The 19209-nt window shown below is 45.5% G+C and overlaps 1 protein-coding gene across 3 annotated transcripts in view; it reads left to right on the top strand.

The window, feature by feature from the left end:
• Positions 1-297: 297 nt before the first annotated feature.
• SV2B (synaptic vesicle glycoprotein 2B) overlaps positions 298-19209 on the top strand; it is a 60452-nt gene continuing 41540 nt past the window's right edge. Inside the window, exon 1 of one of the 3 annotated variants that reach the window (XM_005483453.4) lies at positions 298-453. The gene's annotated coding sequence lies outside the window, so the exon portion shown is untranslated. Of the gene's footprint in view, positions 528-5614; positions 5891-19209 lie in introns of those variants that run through there. The other 2 variants (XM_005483455.4, XM_005483454.4) reach the window with 2 other exon arrangements.

Here is a 19209-nt window from a genome sequence, read left to right as displayed (position 1 = left end):
AAGGATGCTCAGTCATGCTGGGATTCCCCTCTGCTTCCAGCTAGAAACATTCCTGCGTGTCAGCGATTACACACCCAAAAAAAAAAAAAAGAAAAAAAAGAAGAAAAAAAATCCCTCGTGTAATGAAGAACTCTGCTGGAGAACTGCAACACTTAGACTCTGGGCTGGATTTTATTACCGTGATGAAATTACACAAGCATTGCCTCTCTCTCCCTGTCCGCTGTGCAGCTCCTCGCTCTCTCCGCTGCCTCCTCTCGCTCCGCAGCCGGGCTGGGGAGCGCAGGGAAGCAGGTGGGACGCGCTGGGCTCCCTCCCTCCCATCGCTGGGGCTCCTGGGCTAGCATCCCCGCGGCTGCATCATTGGCATGCGGCGCTCGGCAGGACTGCATCAGTGCTAGAGGAGATGCGAGCGCAGAGCCGCGCACCGCCCGCAGCGCCCCGGGGCCGCGCCAGGTAAGGGACAGGAGCTCCTCTGGCCCCCGGAACGCGGGGACAGCCGCGGCAGGGAAAAGGAACTCAAACAAAAGGTGAAAAAGAGATGCGCAAGGGCGCTGAGCGGGTGGCTGAGTTGGGATGGATCGGAGGGAGCTGCAGGGGCTGAGTTGGGATGAATCGGAGGGAGCTGCAGGGGATGAGTTGGGATGGATCGGAGGGAGATGCAGGGGCTGGGTCAGTGCGATGGGATCGGTGGAGCTGCAGGGGCTGAGTTGGGATGGATCGGAGGGAGCTGCAGGGGATGAGTTGGGATGGATCGGAGGGAGCCGCAGGGGCTGGGTCAGTGCCATGGGATTGAAGGGTCGGAGCAGTTGGAAATGATTTAGAGCAGCCCCGTTATGCTCCCTTCGCTCTCTGCCCGGAGCTGCTGCGCTGTAGAGTTTGAACTTGAGCAGTTTGCACCGGAGTGCTCCTGGTGTGTGCTCTGTCCGGGATGCACTGTCAGGGACAGGGAGGAGCTGTTTGCCTGGGGACAGGGCTGTGGTGTCCCCATGGAGCCAGGCAGGGCTGTGGTGGTGGTGGTGGCACCCTGGGCTGTGAGTGTGCCACACCTGTGTGCACAACCCGAGCTGTCCTGCACCCACTGCCATCCTCCTCCCTTCACCCTCCTCTCCACCAGAGCCCAACTGCAGCTAAAGAATAAAACTGCAGTCAGTCTCCCTTCTTAGGAAGAGTTAAATGGACCCACAGAGAGAAAGCAGGGCAAACTCTCTGCTCCCTGGCTGTGGTGGGATGCAGGTGCTGTGGTGACAAGTTTCCATGCATGTGTGCATGCCCACACCACACCCAGCCACACATCTCTGCAGGGATTGTTTTTCTTTTGGAGGACAAATGTTGTTCAAGGGAAAATTTTATTACACGTGTCAAGCTGCAGCAATATGATCCGTGACACCAAGATCCCATTAAAATAATGGGCAAAAAGTGGCCCTGCAAGGATATTACTTGTCAGGGATGACCTCATCTGGAGAAAAAAAGGAAAAGAGTAACAGCTTGATGGTGATAATGTTCAGGGGAGGAGCATGCAGTGCTCCGCGTGTGCTGAGGGGGATCCTTGACTATGTTCAGGTTGGAAACTTGTAAGCACCCACTAGAGCTTATGGGGGACTCCTGCCGTGAGGAGTCAGAGTAGAAGCTTCTGGTAGGCTGAGACAAAGTCAAAAAGTGTCTGACATGGCATAAAAACTGCTGTTTCATGTCTCCTCTGTGTCCCCGGTGTTATCACTTGGGGGAAGGGAGAGGAAAAGGGTTAATTCTCTGGTTTGCTTACCCAGGTACTGAACATGTAATAGCTCTGCACTGATCACCCCAGGCACTGAGCCCAAGCTCTGCTGCTCATTTGGGAATACGCCTTAGTGCCTCTGCCCTAAATGACACAGGGCCCTAACACTTCATGCAGTGGGAAGTCTATGGTCAGACTACAGGACAGCCTGCAGGAAGGAGTGGGAGCAGAGGCAGCATCCATGGCTCCTTCTGATCCACAACAGAAAAGCTCTCTTCCATCAGAAAGAGGAGGGGAATTCTCCCTTCACTGTAAGAGAGCTATCACAGGCAGCAGCACCCACACTGGGGCCCTGGGTCTCAAGAGGTCCTAAATAACTCCTGTTGCTGCTCCTCCTCCTCATGGCCCTGCTGGCAAAAGCATGTCACCACTGTCAGATGGACTCAGCTGGAGATCAGATCTGCAAGGACACCTTGGGTTTTCCTAACACAACTTTGCACTTGTGCAATGTGGGTGCTGGGGAACCCTTTGGGAGCATCAAAGCCAGGACCAGAAAGCAGCTGACAGGAGACAGCCTTCCACTTCAGCTTGCCAAATTCTGGGAGCTCTGTCCCATGAAGCAGCTTTTTGCATCTATTTGTGTTCTGGAACATTTTTACATGCAAGTCTCTGGTACCTGACATCTTCTGATTGAAGGATCTGAGCTGAGCTGGAGGTGGAAGCCCACTCAGGTTCTGAGGCAGCCCCCAGCCTGCAAGCACAGAGCTGCATGCTTCCCCAAAGTCAGCCTTGCACCTGCAGATGATTTCTGCCAACCTGGCTGTGTGCCTACAGGCAGGGTGTGGGCCCCAGCTTCTGACAGCACAAAGTGTGAAAAATTCAATGAGGAGAGGAAGAGCACATGGGCAGGTACCTGGTACAGGAGGTGCAAGAGTCTAGTTCAGCCTGATGCTTGAGATGCATCCCTTTCATGCTCTGAGCTGGGAGCACTGCTTTGGGGAAATGAAGTATGAGAGATGAAAAAGGCAGGGAAATTCCCCATAACCCATGGTGATGCTGTCCCACCTGTGCTGCACACTGTTGGGCAAAACCTGGTGAGACAGGGCTGGTTTTGAGGCTCATCCTGCAATTGCCACAGCTCCCTTCCTTCTCTGAGCCAAATGACAGCCCCAGGTGCTGCCACCTCCCCTCAGAGCTGCTGTGGGTGGCCTCTTGCTGGCCACCAAGCCCCAGGGTTGATAACAGTCCTGCTGGGGAAGCCAAAGCCAGCCTTGAAAAATCCTCTTCCTGCATCGTCAAGCTGGCAAATTGATTTTCCAGCTGAACCTCTGAAATTGTTCTCTTCTGAAGAGATTATGGAATTACTCCTGTGCTAATGAATGCTTTAATGTTACGGTGACTAAAGTCTCATAAGGACTTTAACTGCCAAAAAAGAAAAAAAAAAAAGGCATTGTAGGAAAGGGAAGCCTGTGGTGGCTGTGTCAGACCTCATTTCACCATCTGGGGGAGAGGAGAGGAGGAAAATGAGAGGCAGGTGAGATGACATGCTCAGGAAAACAAGGAGAGCAAAAATGAGGAGGGAGGTGAGTCTTGCTGTGGTCTCCCAAGAAGCTGCTGAATCCATCAGGAATCCCTCCTGCATCAGTTTATCCCTCTGTCTCTGCATGCAGGAAAGGTAACATGTTAAATATTCCCTTTTCACCATCTCTCTGGCTGCACCCTGTGGCAGCAGGGATAACCCAGCCCCTGGGGGGCCTGGGCCCAGTCCTGGGGCAGGACCCCACCAAGGAGTTTGCCTTTTATTAGGGAGAGAATGTGCTTCTGGGGATGAGTCTGCACTGATCCTGCTGCTGTTCACAGAGCACAGTCTCACCTCTGCTTCACAAAACCCACTTTTGTTTCACTGTAGCTCCATGGGTTGGAACCAGGTTGTCCCAGATTTGAGCAGGAGCAGAGTTAACCCCTAAGATGGATGGGATGGGGAAGCAGTGCAGGGAAAACACCTCCACGCCACAGGAGCTGCAGTGCAAGGGGAAGGCTGGTTTCTATTTAGGTTAAGGGCTGTGCACAGAATGGGTAATCCTCTTTTCATGAATTATCCAGGGGATTAGACAGCTTTAAACTCCCCCAGGCCTCTCTGGCTCGGTGGGAGCCAGGGGGGCCGTGGCTGGATGGATGGAGGGAGGGAGGGAGATGCCAGCAGGTTGCTGATGACTCATTTGGCTGCTGCCAGCCTTGCCAAGCACTCCAAGAGGTCACCAGGGGCCCAGACACAGAGTGACACAGGAGTGACGTGCAAGGGGGAAAGGGAACATCCCAATTAGGAAAGAACACGGAGCTTTATAAATAATTGCAGAGACAGGGAGCGTGGCAGCAGGCAGGAGGAGGGACAAGAGACCCGAGGCAGCAGTTTTCCAAAGTGTAATATCCTTGCTAGACTTTTCCAAGCTGTTCCTCTAACCAGAAAAAGGGATGCTTTTGGAGCTGCAGCTGATCCATCCGAGGAGATGCTCCAAACCCTCCTGCTCAGGCTGGCTCAGCAAATGGGAATCTGGGCATGCAAGTCAGGTTCATCTGTTTGGAGGGGGAATGGATCACTGTCAATACTCCATTAAAATATTGAAGGGAGGCCAAAAGCACAGCCCAGGGACAGTGAGGGGGTGGGGAAGAATGGCATGCAAACAGGGAGGCAGGCTAGACTGCACCAAAACCTGAATGTTTCACTCCATTACGGAGCAAGTGCCCATAGCAGATTGCTGTTCTTTACCTAATGCACAGACAGCTGCTAGAAAAAAAGGAGTCCTGTTACTAATCTCACCCTGAGAGCCCCTTCATGCCACAGAAGAGATATTCTTGACCCTTTGCATTTGGGTCTAGGGACAAAGTTTTGGAGGGGAGATGAAGGAAAAAGGCTCAACTCTGCAGGCTGGGCTGTGGCTGACACCCAGCTCCACAGGGATGACAAGGGGGGCTCTTCCTCCTTGTGCCAAAGGCAGTGGAAAAAGCCAGCAGGGAGGACCAGCTCATGAAACACGGACAGAGTCCTTGTGTCCTAGCTGATTTTCTATCCATGGGTTTGTGGTGGGGACATTCTCTTCCTGCCCTAACCTCTAGAAGCTGAGGTCTAGCTCTAAGCCAGAGTGGTTTGCCTTCCTTCACTTGGTTTTCCAGGCTGTGACTAAGAAATCAGTGGGCTTTGATTTCCCCAATTCTCTTCAGATTTTACTGCTGCCTAGACATGTAGCCACCTTGCCCTGGAGTAACTATGGACCCTCACAGTACAGCTCTTATCCCCCAGACCCAGCCTGTTACCCTTGTCTGGACTGTTGAAAAATCAGGTTTATTAATGGGATAGTTGAGTGCACCAAGACACTTTATTTCCCCTGCATTTAAATCAATTTATTCCACTCTCTGCTGCTTATCCTACATAAGCTAAATCAGGATTTTGACCCTGTGTTTTCCCCTGCCCAGAACTGGGACAAACTGAAAGCCTTGTTCTCCTGTTCAGCATTTCTTCTTTTACTCATATCATCTAGAGGATGCTGTTTAAATAATGTCAGGGGAGCTTGAGTTGAAGAGGGAATAAAAGAACAGTCTGGGGAACAGGATGGGGAATTCTGTGTCATCTCCTGCCTTGCCCAGACACACAGGCAGAGTCAGCATCAACCGTGGCTTGTTTCTGCCTGGAAACTGGAGAAAGCCTGGGTGAAAGAGAGAAAGCAGAGAAGTGAAAGACCATGGAAAGTCTTTGCCTTTAATGTGAGCTAATGTCTTTCCTCCTGCGTCGAACATCCTCAATTTCCTGTTTAACTTAAAAGTCAACACATCTGTCACGTTAGCATCGCCCGCTGCCTGGTTTCCCCAAGCCACCCCCTCCCATCTGCTCTCCTCCTCCTCCCTCCCTGCCTCTCTCCCATTGCTCCTCAGAGCCTGGGGGTGTGTGTATGTGCCTGCACTGGTGTTTTCTGCTGGCTGAGGGGCTTTTCCATCGCTCCTGCCTCAGTCCCTGGGCGTGCTGGCAGCGGGATGATCGGCTTGGCTTGCAGAGCATTTGCTTCTAATCTCCGGCTTGTGGCATCCCAGCAGAGAGGGGCAAAGCTTGCAGGAGCAGCTCTGCGGGCTGGGAGGAGGGGAAATGGCTGGTGAATGGATGTGCTGAGAGATTTCCTAGTTCTGGTAAGCAATGATGCTTTTCTCTCTTTGGTCCTGTTCTGGGCAATCAGTGCAGGTGCAAAGAAATAGGGCTTAAAGGGGTGGAAAAGCAAAAGGAGGGAGCTGGAAAGAGACGAAAAAAATACCAGTGGAGCTCGTTTGGTTTGTAGTGAAGCTTTTCCAGTGGTCAATGCTAATCAAAGCAAATTAATTACTGTTAAGTGAGAGGCTGGGAATCAAGCAGATCAATGTGTGAGCCTGGGCACTCCAGCTCTCGCTCACAGGCAGATCCATTGCCCACCCTGTATCTTTTTTCCCTTGTGATTTCTAGCTTGGTCTGATATTTTCCATGTAGTCCTATGTGAGCTCCTACCTGAATGCTGCTTTTTCTGCCCTGTGCTTGTTATTGCAGGAGTTGTGGGAAGTAATTCATAAATTCCTGCCCCTGAGCTGATACATAAATCCTCTCAACTTTCCTAGCTGATCAACTATCTTCATCCTAAAGTCTGCATTTTTCACTGAAGCCAGTCCCTAAATTCTGCCAAGAGGTGCAGATAAAGATGTTTGGAAGGAAGAGGGTCTCACTGGACACTGTGAGGACCATGGGCTGTCTGATGTCCTGGACATGGGATTATTCCAAATGAGAGGTTTGCAAGTCAGTGTCTCACAGGATTCTCAAAATAGGTGTCCTGCATCTCAGCTGAGTGACAGCAGAGCTCTTATACCAGGGATGAATTTAGGGCCCTTGTTTAAAGAGGATCAGGGAATAATAAACCTAAGAGCAGCCTTTGCAATCTGGCTGTATTGAATCTGCAAAGGTCTGTACATAACAAAAAAAAAAAAAAAAACCCAAAAAAAAAAAACCAAAAAAAAAAAACAAAGGAGAAATGTAGCAGGGGAGCTTTGGCAATTTTTCTAACAAGTTCAAAGATATGACCTTCTTGACAGACCTGTGTTTCATACAAAAAATTGATGCAGGATGTGGGCATACCAAACCATTTTTTTTCTAGATTTATTTATGACAAGCAGAATTAGAACTAGTTCTGGAGAACATTTCAGAGCTGACTTGCTTATAAAAATATTCCTCTCATGATGTATTCATGCAGAAACCTCCACTTGCTGAAAACTCACACATTTCCTACTCTTTGATGTTAGATGCTGTGGCAATGAGAGTAAGTCACTTTGGGGTTTGTGATTATTTTAGAGCAACCTAGACATTTCAAGCACCAGTTTTATTATATTTAAAGAAAAAGATTCTCCTCTCTTCAGCAGCAGGTTTTGACTTGGAGTTTGGTTTCAAGTGTGTGCAGGGGGACAATCTTGACTAAATCTGTGTGTTAAGCAGAGGGTGAAGAGAACACAGGGAACTGGAAGGGGCTTTACATTACTAAATTCCAGCACAGGGCAAGAAGGAAAGAGTGCAGGTGCAGAAATTGCCCAATTTGTTGTATTTGGGGGTTGATAATGTGAGGAAATCAGAGAGGACAGCTTTTGTGTTCTTTAACCAAAATACCATGGTTTGAAATTCCTTCGTGTTACCTGGAACATTGCTTATGAACACCAGCAATGTCTGTAAATTATTTTTCTTGTTGAAATATCTTCTAAAACCTGCAGTAATGTTGATGCCAGAGTGTCTCTGCTGTCAGTTTGGTGTTGTGAGCACTCATTCAGTCTGAGGTGCTGGCCAATGGTGACTGTGCTTTCCTGTCCCTCTGCAGTGCTGCCTGGCACAGTTAATTTCCCCTGTTTAATTAATGGATCTGTAATATTTATAAAGAAAAAAACCTCATACCCATCTGCGATAACTTTGGTGCTTCTGCCAAGATGAAATTCTAGGGCCAAATGAATATTACAATATGCTGGATATAGAGATGTTTATAAAGTTCCAAATTTCCTGAGCCATCCTGATTTGATAATGGGGAAGCGAAGGACTGATCCTAAGCTCTGTCTCTGAACATAAACAGGATGGAATGTGATGCAGAATTAATGAATTTTATGACTTTAATTGAGTTTTAGTCTTTTCTTATGGACATTTGGGTTGTAAAGGATGGATTTCCCTTGTGAAAAAAAAAATCCATTTGGTGAGGGCAGGGAGAAATATGGGATCTTAAATGAAGAATACTCCAGATCATTCCTGTGATGGCACTTGGCATCAGTCATCATCTCTTCAAGACAAGGCAATCAAGAAGATGGAAGATGAAACCTTTCCTTGCCAAGGGAGACTTCCACATTATTTGATTGAAATTGGAATCCTGTCACCTCATGCTTGTCTCTCCAGGTTTTTCTTACCACATCTGCTAAATTCCCAGCAGCTATTTGTGCTTGAAGTGAGGCCTTCCTCCCTCACAGCCCATCTGCTCAGCCTGTGAGTTCTCCCCCTGCAGTCACGACTTAGTGAGCAGGGTTATGGCAGAGGAAACTCACTGGTGTAGGGGAGAAGGAAGGTGGGATTGGCTGAGGTGGCCTGGCAGATTCCCTTGGCTGTGCTGAACTTGAAAGAGGAGCTGGGTTAAAACTGAGGGAGGAAGCTCTTATGAATGAGATTTTAGTCAGAGAAAGGGAGCTGGGGAGCTCAGGCCACTTGGAGGACAATTCTTCTCTTTTTCTAGTACTGTCCCAGGGAATCTTTACAAATAGATGTCAGAGAGTCTCCAGTATCTAAGGTGACAACTCACCTGGGCATGTTCTTGACTGCCCTTATGCCAAGGAGGGAGAAGAAATTACAGCTTCTCTTGCTTGGAGGAGATTGAAATGTGAGAGTACTGTAGGTATTCTAATCTCCCTCATTAAAGTTGGAGGGGTCACAGGTCTTCAGAGATGTTTTCTGCTCACCTTCGTGTTTCAAACCTGGAGATATAGCAGATAGAGAGGGATGCAATCAAGATCTACAAAGTTGTGAAGTGGAAGAGACAGTGTGGCTGCTGATTTCTCTTCTCAAATCCCAGACCCAGGCAATGTCAGAATTGCCTAAGAGAAGCCAGGTACAGCTCCAAGACGCCTCTTGGCATGAGGAGGGTGTCAGGTCTGATGGCAGGCTCCTCCAGGAGGTGCTGCAGGGCTGTGAGGCCTCATTTCTCACTGATTCACTATTTCCAGCCAAACTTGGTGTTTTGTTGGGCTTCACAGCAGCTCTTATGGAAGATGAGTTTGCAGGAAGCTGGGATTCAGCAGCTCCCAGCGGGGTGATGGATGGATTTGTCCAAGCCCTGGTTCCCAGCACAGCAGCTGCCTCTTTGGCCTCTAGGCTGGGAGTAAGGCATGGTGTGCTCTGAGCAGCACTGCAATGTGGAGATTTTCCCATTCCTGGCCTGGAGATAACCCCTGTGGGGTGTTCTGTAAAAAGTGACAGATCCCTTTAGGATGTTTTTCACGTGGGAAAAGGGCTGTGGGAGCCATTCTGCTTGTGCACATGACAAACTCCACACCCCTCCTGCTCTCTGCAGGTGAACTGAAGGCAGCCCCTCTGCCAGGACACAAGTGGTGTCTCAGAGTTTGCTCCCACCATATCCCTCCTGGCAGCAGGGAAAATCCTGCCTCCTCCAAGGGACACTTCTCCTGCCCTCTGTGGCAGGTGGTCAGGCTGCTGCAGATTAACTGCTGTAATTATTGCAGCTTACAGGTTCCTGACCTCCTGAACTCATATCCGAGCCCTTCTCAGGCATGCAGGGCTCTCCTGTGTCTCCTCTCTGCCTTGACACTCAGAGGAGAGCCCATAGAGGAGGTGGTGGTGAAATTTTTGAGGAACATCACTTATTTTGCAGTTCCTTAGGCAGTCATGATCCTCCATCCTTGTCATGCAGCTCCTGTGAGTCACACTCCCATGGGGAGCAGCACATCTGGGGAATCAGGTTAGAGGCAGATCAGATTTGATGCCTCCCAGGGGGTGATTGAGTGTTTGGGAGACAAGAATGGAAGCCTGCAAAATTCTTCTCCAGCTGTATTTGGTACAGAGGGTGTGTTGTGCAGAATGGATAAGAGTTCCTACTGATGGATAAAAGTTCTTGTAGATTTATAAACTATCCTGGGTGGGTGGATCCTGGTGTCATTCTCAGGGCTGTAAATCCAGTAAAATAAGTAAAATTTCTGTGGCCTTATACAAGAATAAGAGATCGATGGGCGACTACAAGAGATATGGCACCTCATAATGCAGTAAAACAAAAAGTGATAATTCTGCTCTGTACACAAAGTCCAGGGCTCCCTCTCACCTGATAGATGGGAAGAAGGAGAAGATGTGTGGCCACAAGAGGTGTGGGCTTTTTACAAATTGGCAATTAGTTCTCAAATGCTTTCAGCACACTACAAAGGAGGAAATCTGACCCAAATTCCTTTCATCTGCTTCCAGTGAGAGTGGGAGCCAGTGGGATCTGCCATTTCTTGTGGAGGTTCATTTGTCCTTCTACATCCCCAAACCAATGCACTTGCAGCCCAGTGCATTTCAGATGTTTTATCAGGACAGTTTCATTGCAGCAATCTAGCGTGCATTAATTATAAGCATGTGTAAATGAGGTGTTAAATTATTTATTCCTAGACCCGGATTGAGAAATCCCAGTGGTTTCTTCTCCTGACGTGTAGCTGCTGTTGAAAAAGTCAGACTTGCTGGCATTGAGGAGGAGATGAGGACTGCAATTCAGCCCCAGAATTGCTGGGCTTGATGCAGGCTGAGAGCACCTGGTGAGCCAAGGCAGGCTGGGACCAGCATGAATGGAGCCCATGTCCAGTGGGGCCAGCACATTCATGACAAATCCTGCTGTCACCACTGCCAGACACTGGCCCTTGGGGACTCTGGTGATGCCCTGATGTTGGGACACCCTTGGGAAGATGGGGTTTTGCATTCTCAGAGCCAGAGGATGGGAATTAAGAGTCATTTTAATTAATCTTGTACTTACTATTTATCACTAATTTATCACTAATTTACTATTTATTAGTAAATAAATAATAAATTTATTTATTTTATAAATATATATTTATAATTTATATGTATTATATTAACATATATTAACATATATTAACATATATTATATATTATATATTATATATTATATATTATATATTATATACAAGTATAATATATAATTGAGATATTTATTTATTTTATAGAAAATTTATAAAATTTATTTCCATACAGCATATAATGCTTTATATGGTGATAAAAAGCATTTATCACCATATGCTTTTAGTGCTTTTTTTTTCTTCTTCTTTTAGATAAGGGTGTTTAGGATTGGTTATTAGTATCTATTTTATAGTTCTAGCAAGAGAGGATCCTTTGTTCTTAGGAGCTAAGACAGTGCTGGGTACTGGGATCTTGCAGAGATCAGGGGCTCTTGGAAACATTTATAGAACATTTCTGACCAAAAAGCATATGGTGTTGTGACATGATTTTGGAAATCAGGCATGACTACAGCAGGTCACTTTGGGGTCTCTCTTTAAGGCTTTATTTCCAGGTTATCCTCCCAAAGCATCTATAAAATAGATACTAATAACCAACCCTAAACACCCTTATCTAAAAGAAGAAGAAAAAAACCACCAAAAGCATATGGTGATAAATGCTTTTTATCACCATCTAAAGCATTATATGCTTTATATAAGTAAATTTTATAAATTTATTTATGCTACCAACAGAGTCTGTGCTGAATGCTGCACAGCCAAGCCACCACAGATGATGTCCTTTCAACTCCTGTAATCCCTCTGACACACACAGGACAGGCACTAAGGGAATGAGGAAAGATTAGGAAAAGCCTAATTTTACCCCCTGCAAATTCTGCAAAGCCTCGTTTGTAGCCAAAGCTTACACCCTGCCTGCTTTAAAACCAGAAAGAAATGGGAGAGAGCTCAAGTCCTGCTGACTCACAATTACAGGGGGCTGAGCACAGCAATTTGCCAGCCATCAGTAGGAAAGGAAGGAATATTTACACCTGGGAAGATTTACATCAGGGAATTTGGAAGGGAGGAATGAAAAATAAGGTGCTTTAAAGCCATACTGTTTGAAAGCTGTCACAGCCAGAGCAGAGGGCTGAAACAGGGCTCACATTTGGCTTTCTCCAGAGCAAAGTTCTGAGGATGGAGAGAGGCTTGGTGAGGATGAGAGCCCTCATACCCCCTCACCCACTCTGTGCCAGGCAGCTGCTGCTGGTCCCTGCTGTTCCAGGCCATGCAGCTGATTAAATATTGAAAGGGTTTCCTTGCTGCTGCTTGAAAAGCTTCTGTCTGGATGAAAATGAAGTGATGTGAGGACAAGTTTGTGCTGGTGAAATTATCTCTGTTTGAATACATCTGGCCATCCCATGCAAACAGACCCAAAATAACTTTGTGGGTTTCAATGAAAAGGCACCATCAGGACGTGGGTTTGGGCTCCTCATTTCCAGAGCCAAGGTGTGGGAGTGCTCAGGGAGGGGGGGATTGCACATGGGGGTCAGGCTGAGCTGTCACAGACCTGGTGGCATCCAGAGGCTGTTGCAGGTGCTCCAAGGCTGGCTGTGATGGGAGAAAACACCTGAGGTCTGTGTGAGCACACAGCAGCTCCAGGCTCAGCTCCCAAACCCTGGGACACAGCCAGGGATGGTGGAAATGCAGGCAGAGGGAGGGGAGGGATTTGTGATGGGTTATAGGATAAAGGCAGAGGCAGGAGGAGAGCTGGGATTAGAGGCCAAAAGTGTGAGAGGTTGAGAGGGTTGATCTGTGGGCTGTGACTGCAGGGACTGTCACAGCAGCACAGCTTGGCCTGAGACATTCTGTCACTTTATGCTGTCAGAAAAGACACATTTCAGCAGGAAAGCTGCCCTCATTGTCTGAGTGTCCAAAGCAGGCATGCAAATCTGTCCTGTGATCAAAGGAAAACTTTGGGGAAATGTCTCTGATCTCATTAGTGTGAGTATAAACAGAGAAAAGATATCAACTTGATTAAAATGCTGCTGTAATCTGCAGAGATGGGGGATAATCTGTCCTGAAAGCACCAGGCAGCCCTGGCAGGGAGGACATCCAGCCTGGAGGAGCAGGACAGGATGGGTAAAGGGCTGCTGGTCCCTCTGGGTCATGTAGAGGTTCAGACAGGGGAAGAAGAGAGGATTTCCATCCTTCCTGCAAAGGGAATTTAGCCCTTGCACTGGACTGCATTTATTTTAATGCATAATCATCACTGAGAATTGATTTCTTCTTGTTTTATCTATAAATTAGGTCAGAATTTGTCATCATTTTATTAAATATTTCGAGAGTTTGATGGTTGCATCCTATGGGAGAGAAATCTAGAAATGCCTGTGAGTAAACATGCCAGCAAAGCTTTGCTTACTCACAGCCTGAGTGCATTGGCCAACATTTGCTACACAAAAGAAAGCATTTAGCAGCTATTTTTTTTTCCAATGATAAGGAAAAAAGAGCTATTTATCTTCCTTGCTCAGACCGAGGTGATATGTCCACAGCAGAATGTGCATTTTCATTATTCTTTGGACCTAATTGAAACTTGATTTCAAAAATTACATGAATCAGTTCAGTTTATGGGAGTCATTAAGCAGTTTGTAAGTGGTTTTTTAGTGTTTCACGACAGTTGTTAATTGCATTTGATTAGAAGAACATAGTCACAGCAGGGCTGATGGATGGGTTCTCATCTGAGCAAATCTGGATTAATCTATAGCCCTAAGGAAGTGGTCCATAACATAATTGAAATCAAATTAAAAATCAAGATTTCTATTAAAATGGGATGTGTGTTCATAGTGAAAGTCATTTGCTATGATTTTGGCATCTTTTCCATTCTTTCAGAGCAACTCGTGCTTCATTTTCAATTATTTTTTCATAATTATAAGAAAAGTTTTTGCACTGGGAAATATTCCATCTGGAAGATTTCCAAAAGAAAATATTTCTTTTGACATTTAAAAATCAAATTCTGAAACGGTTTTGTATTCCTACTAGATTTAGATAAGCTGCTTGATTAAAAAAACATCCAGAATTTCCATCTCCCAACAGTGTACTGAAAAAGGCAGGACCTCACTGTAATTATTTAATTAACTGTTGTCGAGGGGTTTTTCCTCTCCTATGTGCTGTGAAATAATACCATGATTTTTGGCAGGCTCGCAGCATCTGAGCCCATGTGGCTCAGCAGAAATGCACAGCAAGTAAGGAAGAAAATGAAGTTTGTGCTGCACAGCTTTTCACTCAAATGGCAAGGAATGCTCAGCCTGATGTGATGGTGTTCACAAGGCCCTTAGGATGAGGGAAGAGATGAAGATCTGACTCCATGTTTCAGAAGGCTTGATTTATTATTTTATGATATATATTACATTAAAACTATACTAAAAGAATAGAAGAAAGGATTTCATCAGAAGGCTGGCTAAGAATAGAATAGCATAGAATGATAACAAAGGTTTGTGGCTTGGCTCTCTGTCCGAGCCACCTGGGCTGTGACTGGCTATTAATTAGAAACATCCAACATGGGCCAATCACAGATGCACCTGTTGCATTCCACAGCAGCAGATAACCATTGTTTACATTTTGTTCCTGAGGCCTCTCAGCTTCTCAGGAGGAAAAATCCTAAGGAAAGGATTTTTCATAAAAGATGTCTGCGACAACCCAGGGATATCCACAGACACCCAGGGAGCTGCAGGGGCTTCAGTGGCCTCTCACAGCAGCAAAAGCAGCAGCTCCTTGCCCTGCCTTTCACAGCAGCTCCTTGCCCTGCCTTAGCAGCAGTGGGAGGTGGCAGCTGGTGGATCCCTGCCCTGTGGGGGCACTGGGGATAATGGAGCTGCTTCCCTGATTAACTCTGGCAGCGGCTGCTGAGTTAATTAGTGGGCAGATATGGGATACTAGGCATTACTAATTTGTCCACAGATGCAGCTTGGAGCTGAGTGGGTTTGGGAGGAATTTCATCCCTGCTGAAATAATTAGCGAAAAAATAATTTTCAATATCTGTTTTGAAATGTTTCAAATTCCAGTTTGAGCAGGAGATGCTTCTGCTGTTTCCACTGCGAGACTCCATCATGAGGTTCAATCTACATGAGATTTCAGTTCAGAATCTTCCTGCATGGCTGCATTTCACATCCCTCTGGCTCATGCTTGGACTTGTGCCTTGCCCTTGACAGACATGGTCATTCAGGTTTCATCTCCTCACTAGGAAGGGGAAATCTTGCTTGCTCCAAATGAGGGAGATCAGTTAAACACAAGAGGTGCCTAGAAATAATTCATTTACTGTGGTTGCAGAAGCAGTGGCTTGTTCTGACCAGTCATGTGTGGATAAAACACATCAAGGCAGAGATCTCCCAGGATCCAGCTGATATAGAAAGGACAAACAGGACCCTCAATCAAAGCCTTTAGTAATTTCACAGGTTTGCATGAACTCAGGGCATTCCAGTGAGAATTCCTGTCCTTGCAGCTGGAAGAGAGATGTGACCAAATGTTCATTATGGCAGTGGCCATGGTATGATCTATGCATCAGCAACTCCATTTCCTGCCCATTCCAGGTAGGCAGATGTTTTCTTTGGGAGTGTTTTGGATTGGGATTTTGTGCCCCTGCTCCATCTGCTTTCATCAGATTCTTCTTCTATAGGACATCAGAGATAGAATCTTCTGAGCGGATATGGAAAATAGGTGGAGTAAAAAGGGGGAAAGGTTGAAAATGGAATTACCTGTTAGTTACTACTCAGTTACTCATCACAGAAAAGAGGTTTTCTTCCTTTTTTCCTCAGTGATTGCTGGATCAAATGTGCATATCACGCTTTACCAAGCAAGCTTGTTTTGCACACTTATGCAGAACATTTCTTGCTTTAAGATGGAGTCAATTACTGTGCATGTGTTTACCCAGCCCAAGGAGCCTGCCAGGCTCCCATCTATATTTCATCAGCCTCAGCCCTCCCTGAGGCTTGCAGCACTTGCTCTGCCTGCAGTGAAGGGCTCCTGCACTGCAAAAGCAACAATGACTCAAGAGAAACACACAGACAGATGAAGTTCCCTGGATTTAACATCTCCTGGCAGCCTTGGCCTTATCCCCTTAATGCTGGGTGGCATTTGGATGCTCTTTTTCAGCAGCCAGGTACCACCTGATGTTTAATTTACCTGCCACTGGGCTGATGTGGAGAACAAGCTGCTCCTCACACCCTGTGCAAGCTGGGAGCCAACAGCAGCACTCACCCCCTCCTGCCATGCTGTGGTGTCTTTTCCATCTTTAATTCATGGAAGGGTTAAAGAAAGATCTCTTAATACTTCTGGCTCAGTGGTACAGCCAGTGCAGGCTCACACTTGCAGGTTTTTGCCAGCAATTTGATTTTCAGCAGCCCTGCTGGTGAGGTTTCTGTCTATCCCCTCAAGATGCTGTCCTTCAGTCCCTAAAATGTTGCTGTCATTAAGCTTTGTCTAAGCATCAGCATCAGTTTGAATTTCAGACTTTGGCATCTGCTGCAAACGTCCCAACAGAGCTGGGTCCAGCGGCAGAGTCCCTTTGTACCACCCAGAGAAGCCAATGGGTTCATGGAAAAGAGAAATTCCCCATCTCTCTTTGAAGAACCTGTTCCTTCCCTCTGGTCAAAGAATGTTCATCCAAAAATTTAATTCTCAGAAGAAAAGGGATCTGTTCTTTCTGACAAATTAGAAATGTTTGAGAAGCAAATGTTTGCCTTTGTCCATTTACACTAATGATTACTGAAGCCACTACAGAACTCTGAATCAGGGAAAACCAGCCAAATTCTCAAGTATTACTCATGTAAAAAAAAAGCATTATAAGCACCTGTTTTTTCATAGAAAACACCTCTTTTTTCATAGAAAACTAGTCTATTTTTTGATGCTTCTTCCTGTGTTATCAGCCTGATGAAACAAACAAGCAAAGACTAGAAAACAGATTGATTTTTTTAACCTTCAATGTTATTCCCCTGATTTCTAATGGATTCCCCATTTTTTGGGCTCTTAGTCAGAATCATGTGGAGGAAACAATGTCTGTTCCTCTCAGCAGGGATGCAGAAGGGATTGGCGATTTTTGGAAGGGATGCAGAAAAGAGAGGTAAGGTGGTTTTTCTTCAAGTAACATATGGGTTTTCCAATAGTGACCCCATTTTTTATTGTTTTGATTTTACTTTAGGATTGAAATTTGGTGCGTCTTGATGGTATTTGAGCCCATCTGTGTTCATGTGTGATTTCTTTGCATTGCTTTTATCATGGAAAGAATAAATGACACATTAGAGTTAAATTTTTAGTCACTGATAGTGCAGTTGGCCTCAAGCCAAAGGAATAATTGTGTGTATCTATGCACTGCATATCTCTGAAATCTCCAGCTCACATTGCTCTGGGATCCCAACACAGGTGATTTTATTGCAGTTAATACCTGCTGTAATTAGGAACCTAATTAAATATCCTCTGATCTTACCCCTTCTCAGAGTCAAACAGCTCAGGGGGCTAATTCACATTCTCCAACTTTCTCTTCACATGGTCTCCTACAGCCAAGCACAGGTGATTTTTAGCACCCTTTGAATACAGACATTGCTCAGGGGCAAAGAGACCAGCAGCATGAGCCAAAGTCGCTGCTAAGTTCCTAAAAAGTATATGTAATGTGTAAAAAAAAATAAATCCCACAGAATGACTGAGCTAGGAAGGAGCAGAGAGGACAGGAAAGCTGGAAACCATGGCCATGTTTAGCAGAGATCCAGCAGTGCTGAGCCATCTGTGGCAGCACAGTGGGTGATTTGTCAGGTTAGAGTGAGAACCAGCCTGGGCAGGAGCTCTCTGTGGCTGGGGCAGGTGCTGAGGGTGCTGTGCAGGAGGACCAGCAGCTCTGCCTTCACTTGGCAGCCAGGGTTACTCTACCAGAAGAAATCGGCCCTGTCCATGAGCCAAGGGAGCTCTGTGCATGATGTCATGCTGCAGGGGAACCCCTTGCTGCAGAGACCACAGCCAGTGCTTGTGGTGCTGCTGCAGGGGTCTCAGGATGAGAGAAGTGATGGGAATTTTGGCTTTATGTTTCAGAAGGCTGATTCATTATTTTATGATGCTTATATTATATTAATAATAGAATATATAGAATATAATATAAATATATATAATTATAGATAATATAAATATATATAATATATATAATTTATAGTATATATAATATATATTTATATATAAAATATATATTTTATATATATTTATATATAAAATATATTATAATTATATATAATTTATATTATATTTTTTATAATTAGATATTTTATTATGTTATTAATATAAATATAATTATATTATATAGAATATAAATTATATCTATAATAGATATAATTTATATTAAATATATTGTATATTTATATATAAATGTAATATATAAATATAATTATATTATATATAAAATATATTTATATATAATATAATTATGTCTAATTATATATTTTTATATTATATTTGTATTATACTATGTTACATTTATATACTAAGACTATACTAAAAGAAAAGATAAATGAAACATCAGAAGGCTAGCAAAGGAAAGGAATGGAATGATAAAATCTTGTGACTGCTCACAGCCTTGACACAGGTGGTTGTCATTTGTCATCAAGTAAAAACAATTTCACACGCTGGGTAAACAGTTCTCCAGATCACATTCCAAAGCAGCAAAACACGGAGAAGCTGAAGCTTCCCAGCTTCTCAGGAGAAAAGATCATAATGAAAGAATTTTTCAGAAAATATGTCTGTCACAAGTGCTTCCCTTCTACAAATTGCTGCAAATGGGAGAGGTACAGAGAAAAGTCAGGCAAAACTTCCCTGCCTGTGCCAGGGGGGCTCAGACTGGCTTTAGTCTGGCTGGGAGAGGTGGGTGCCCTAAGGAGCAGAGCAGGGGTAGCTGTTGGTTTGTAGGAGCAGCACTGAGGCAGCCTTGGGGCTGTACAGGTAAATATCAGGATGAATCTGGGCTCACAAAGCCCTGCTGTGTCTGCAATCCACTGTAGTGAGCAGCACCACTGCTGCCACCCAGCTCTGCCCACAGGGGAGTTCCCCAGATTGGGAACCCTCAGGGTGAGACATTTTCTTTGTTTTCAGCAAGGGAGGAGAGTAATTTCAAAACAATTAGGGGAGTTATTTCCCTGAGAAAATCACAGTAAATTTTCCTGGTACATTGCTTGCAGACAGCAAACCTCTCATCTCTGCATCAAACTCTGGTACCCCAAATTCAGGCACTGTGCAGCTGGTGTTGAACAGAGATCTCCGCAGAATCTTGGAAGGAGAGCCTAGATAAGGACAGATGGACAGGGGACACTTAGGAAGCAGGTAAAGCTGTCACCTGCACACTGTAGAGGATGAACAGACCTTTCAGACACCAAATTTTATGAGCTAAGGTCGTAGTAAAATTTTTTAAATACCATGAGGGACCAAATGCCTCCCCTAGCAGGTGTTCCCTGGCT

The sequence above is a fragment of the Zonotrichia albicollis genome, chromosome 11 (assembly GCF_047830755.1).
Source record: "Zonotrichia albicollis isolate bZonAlb1 chromosome 11, bZonAlb1.hap1, whole genome shotgun sequence".
NCBI classification, from domain to species: Eukaryota; Metazoa; Chordata; class Aves; order Passeriformes; family Passerellidae; genus Zonotrichia; species Zonotrichia albicollis.
The sequence above is the reverse complement of the archived record's forward strand: the minus strand, read 5'-3'. Positions and strand labels throughout refer to the sequence as shown.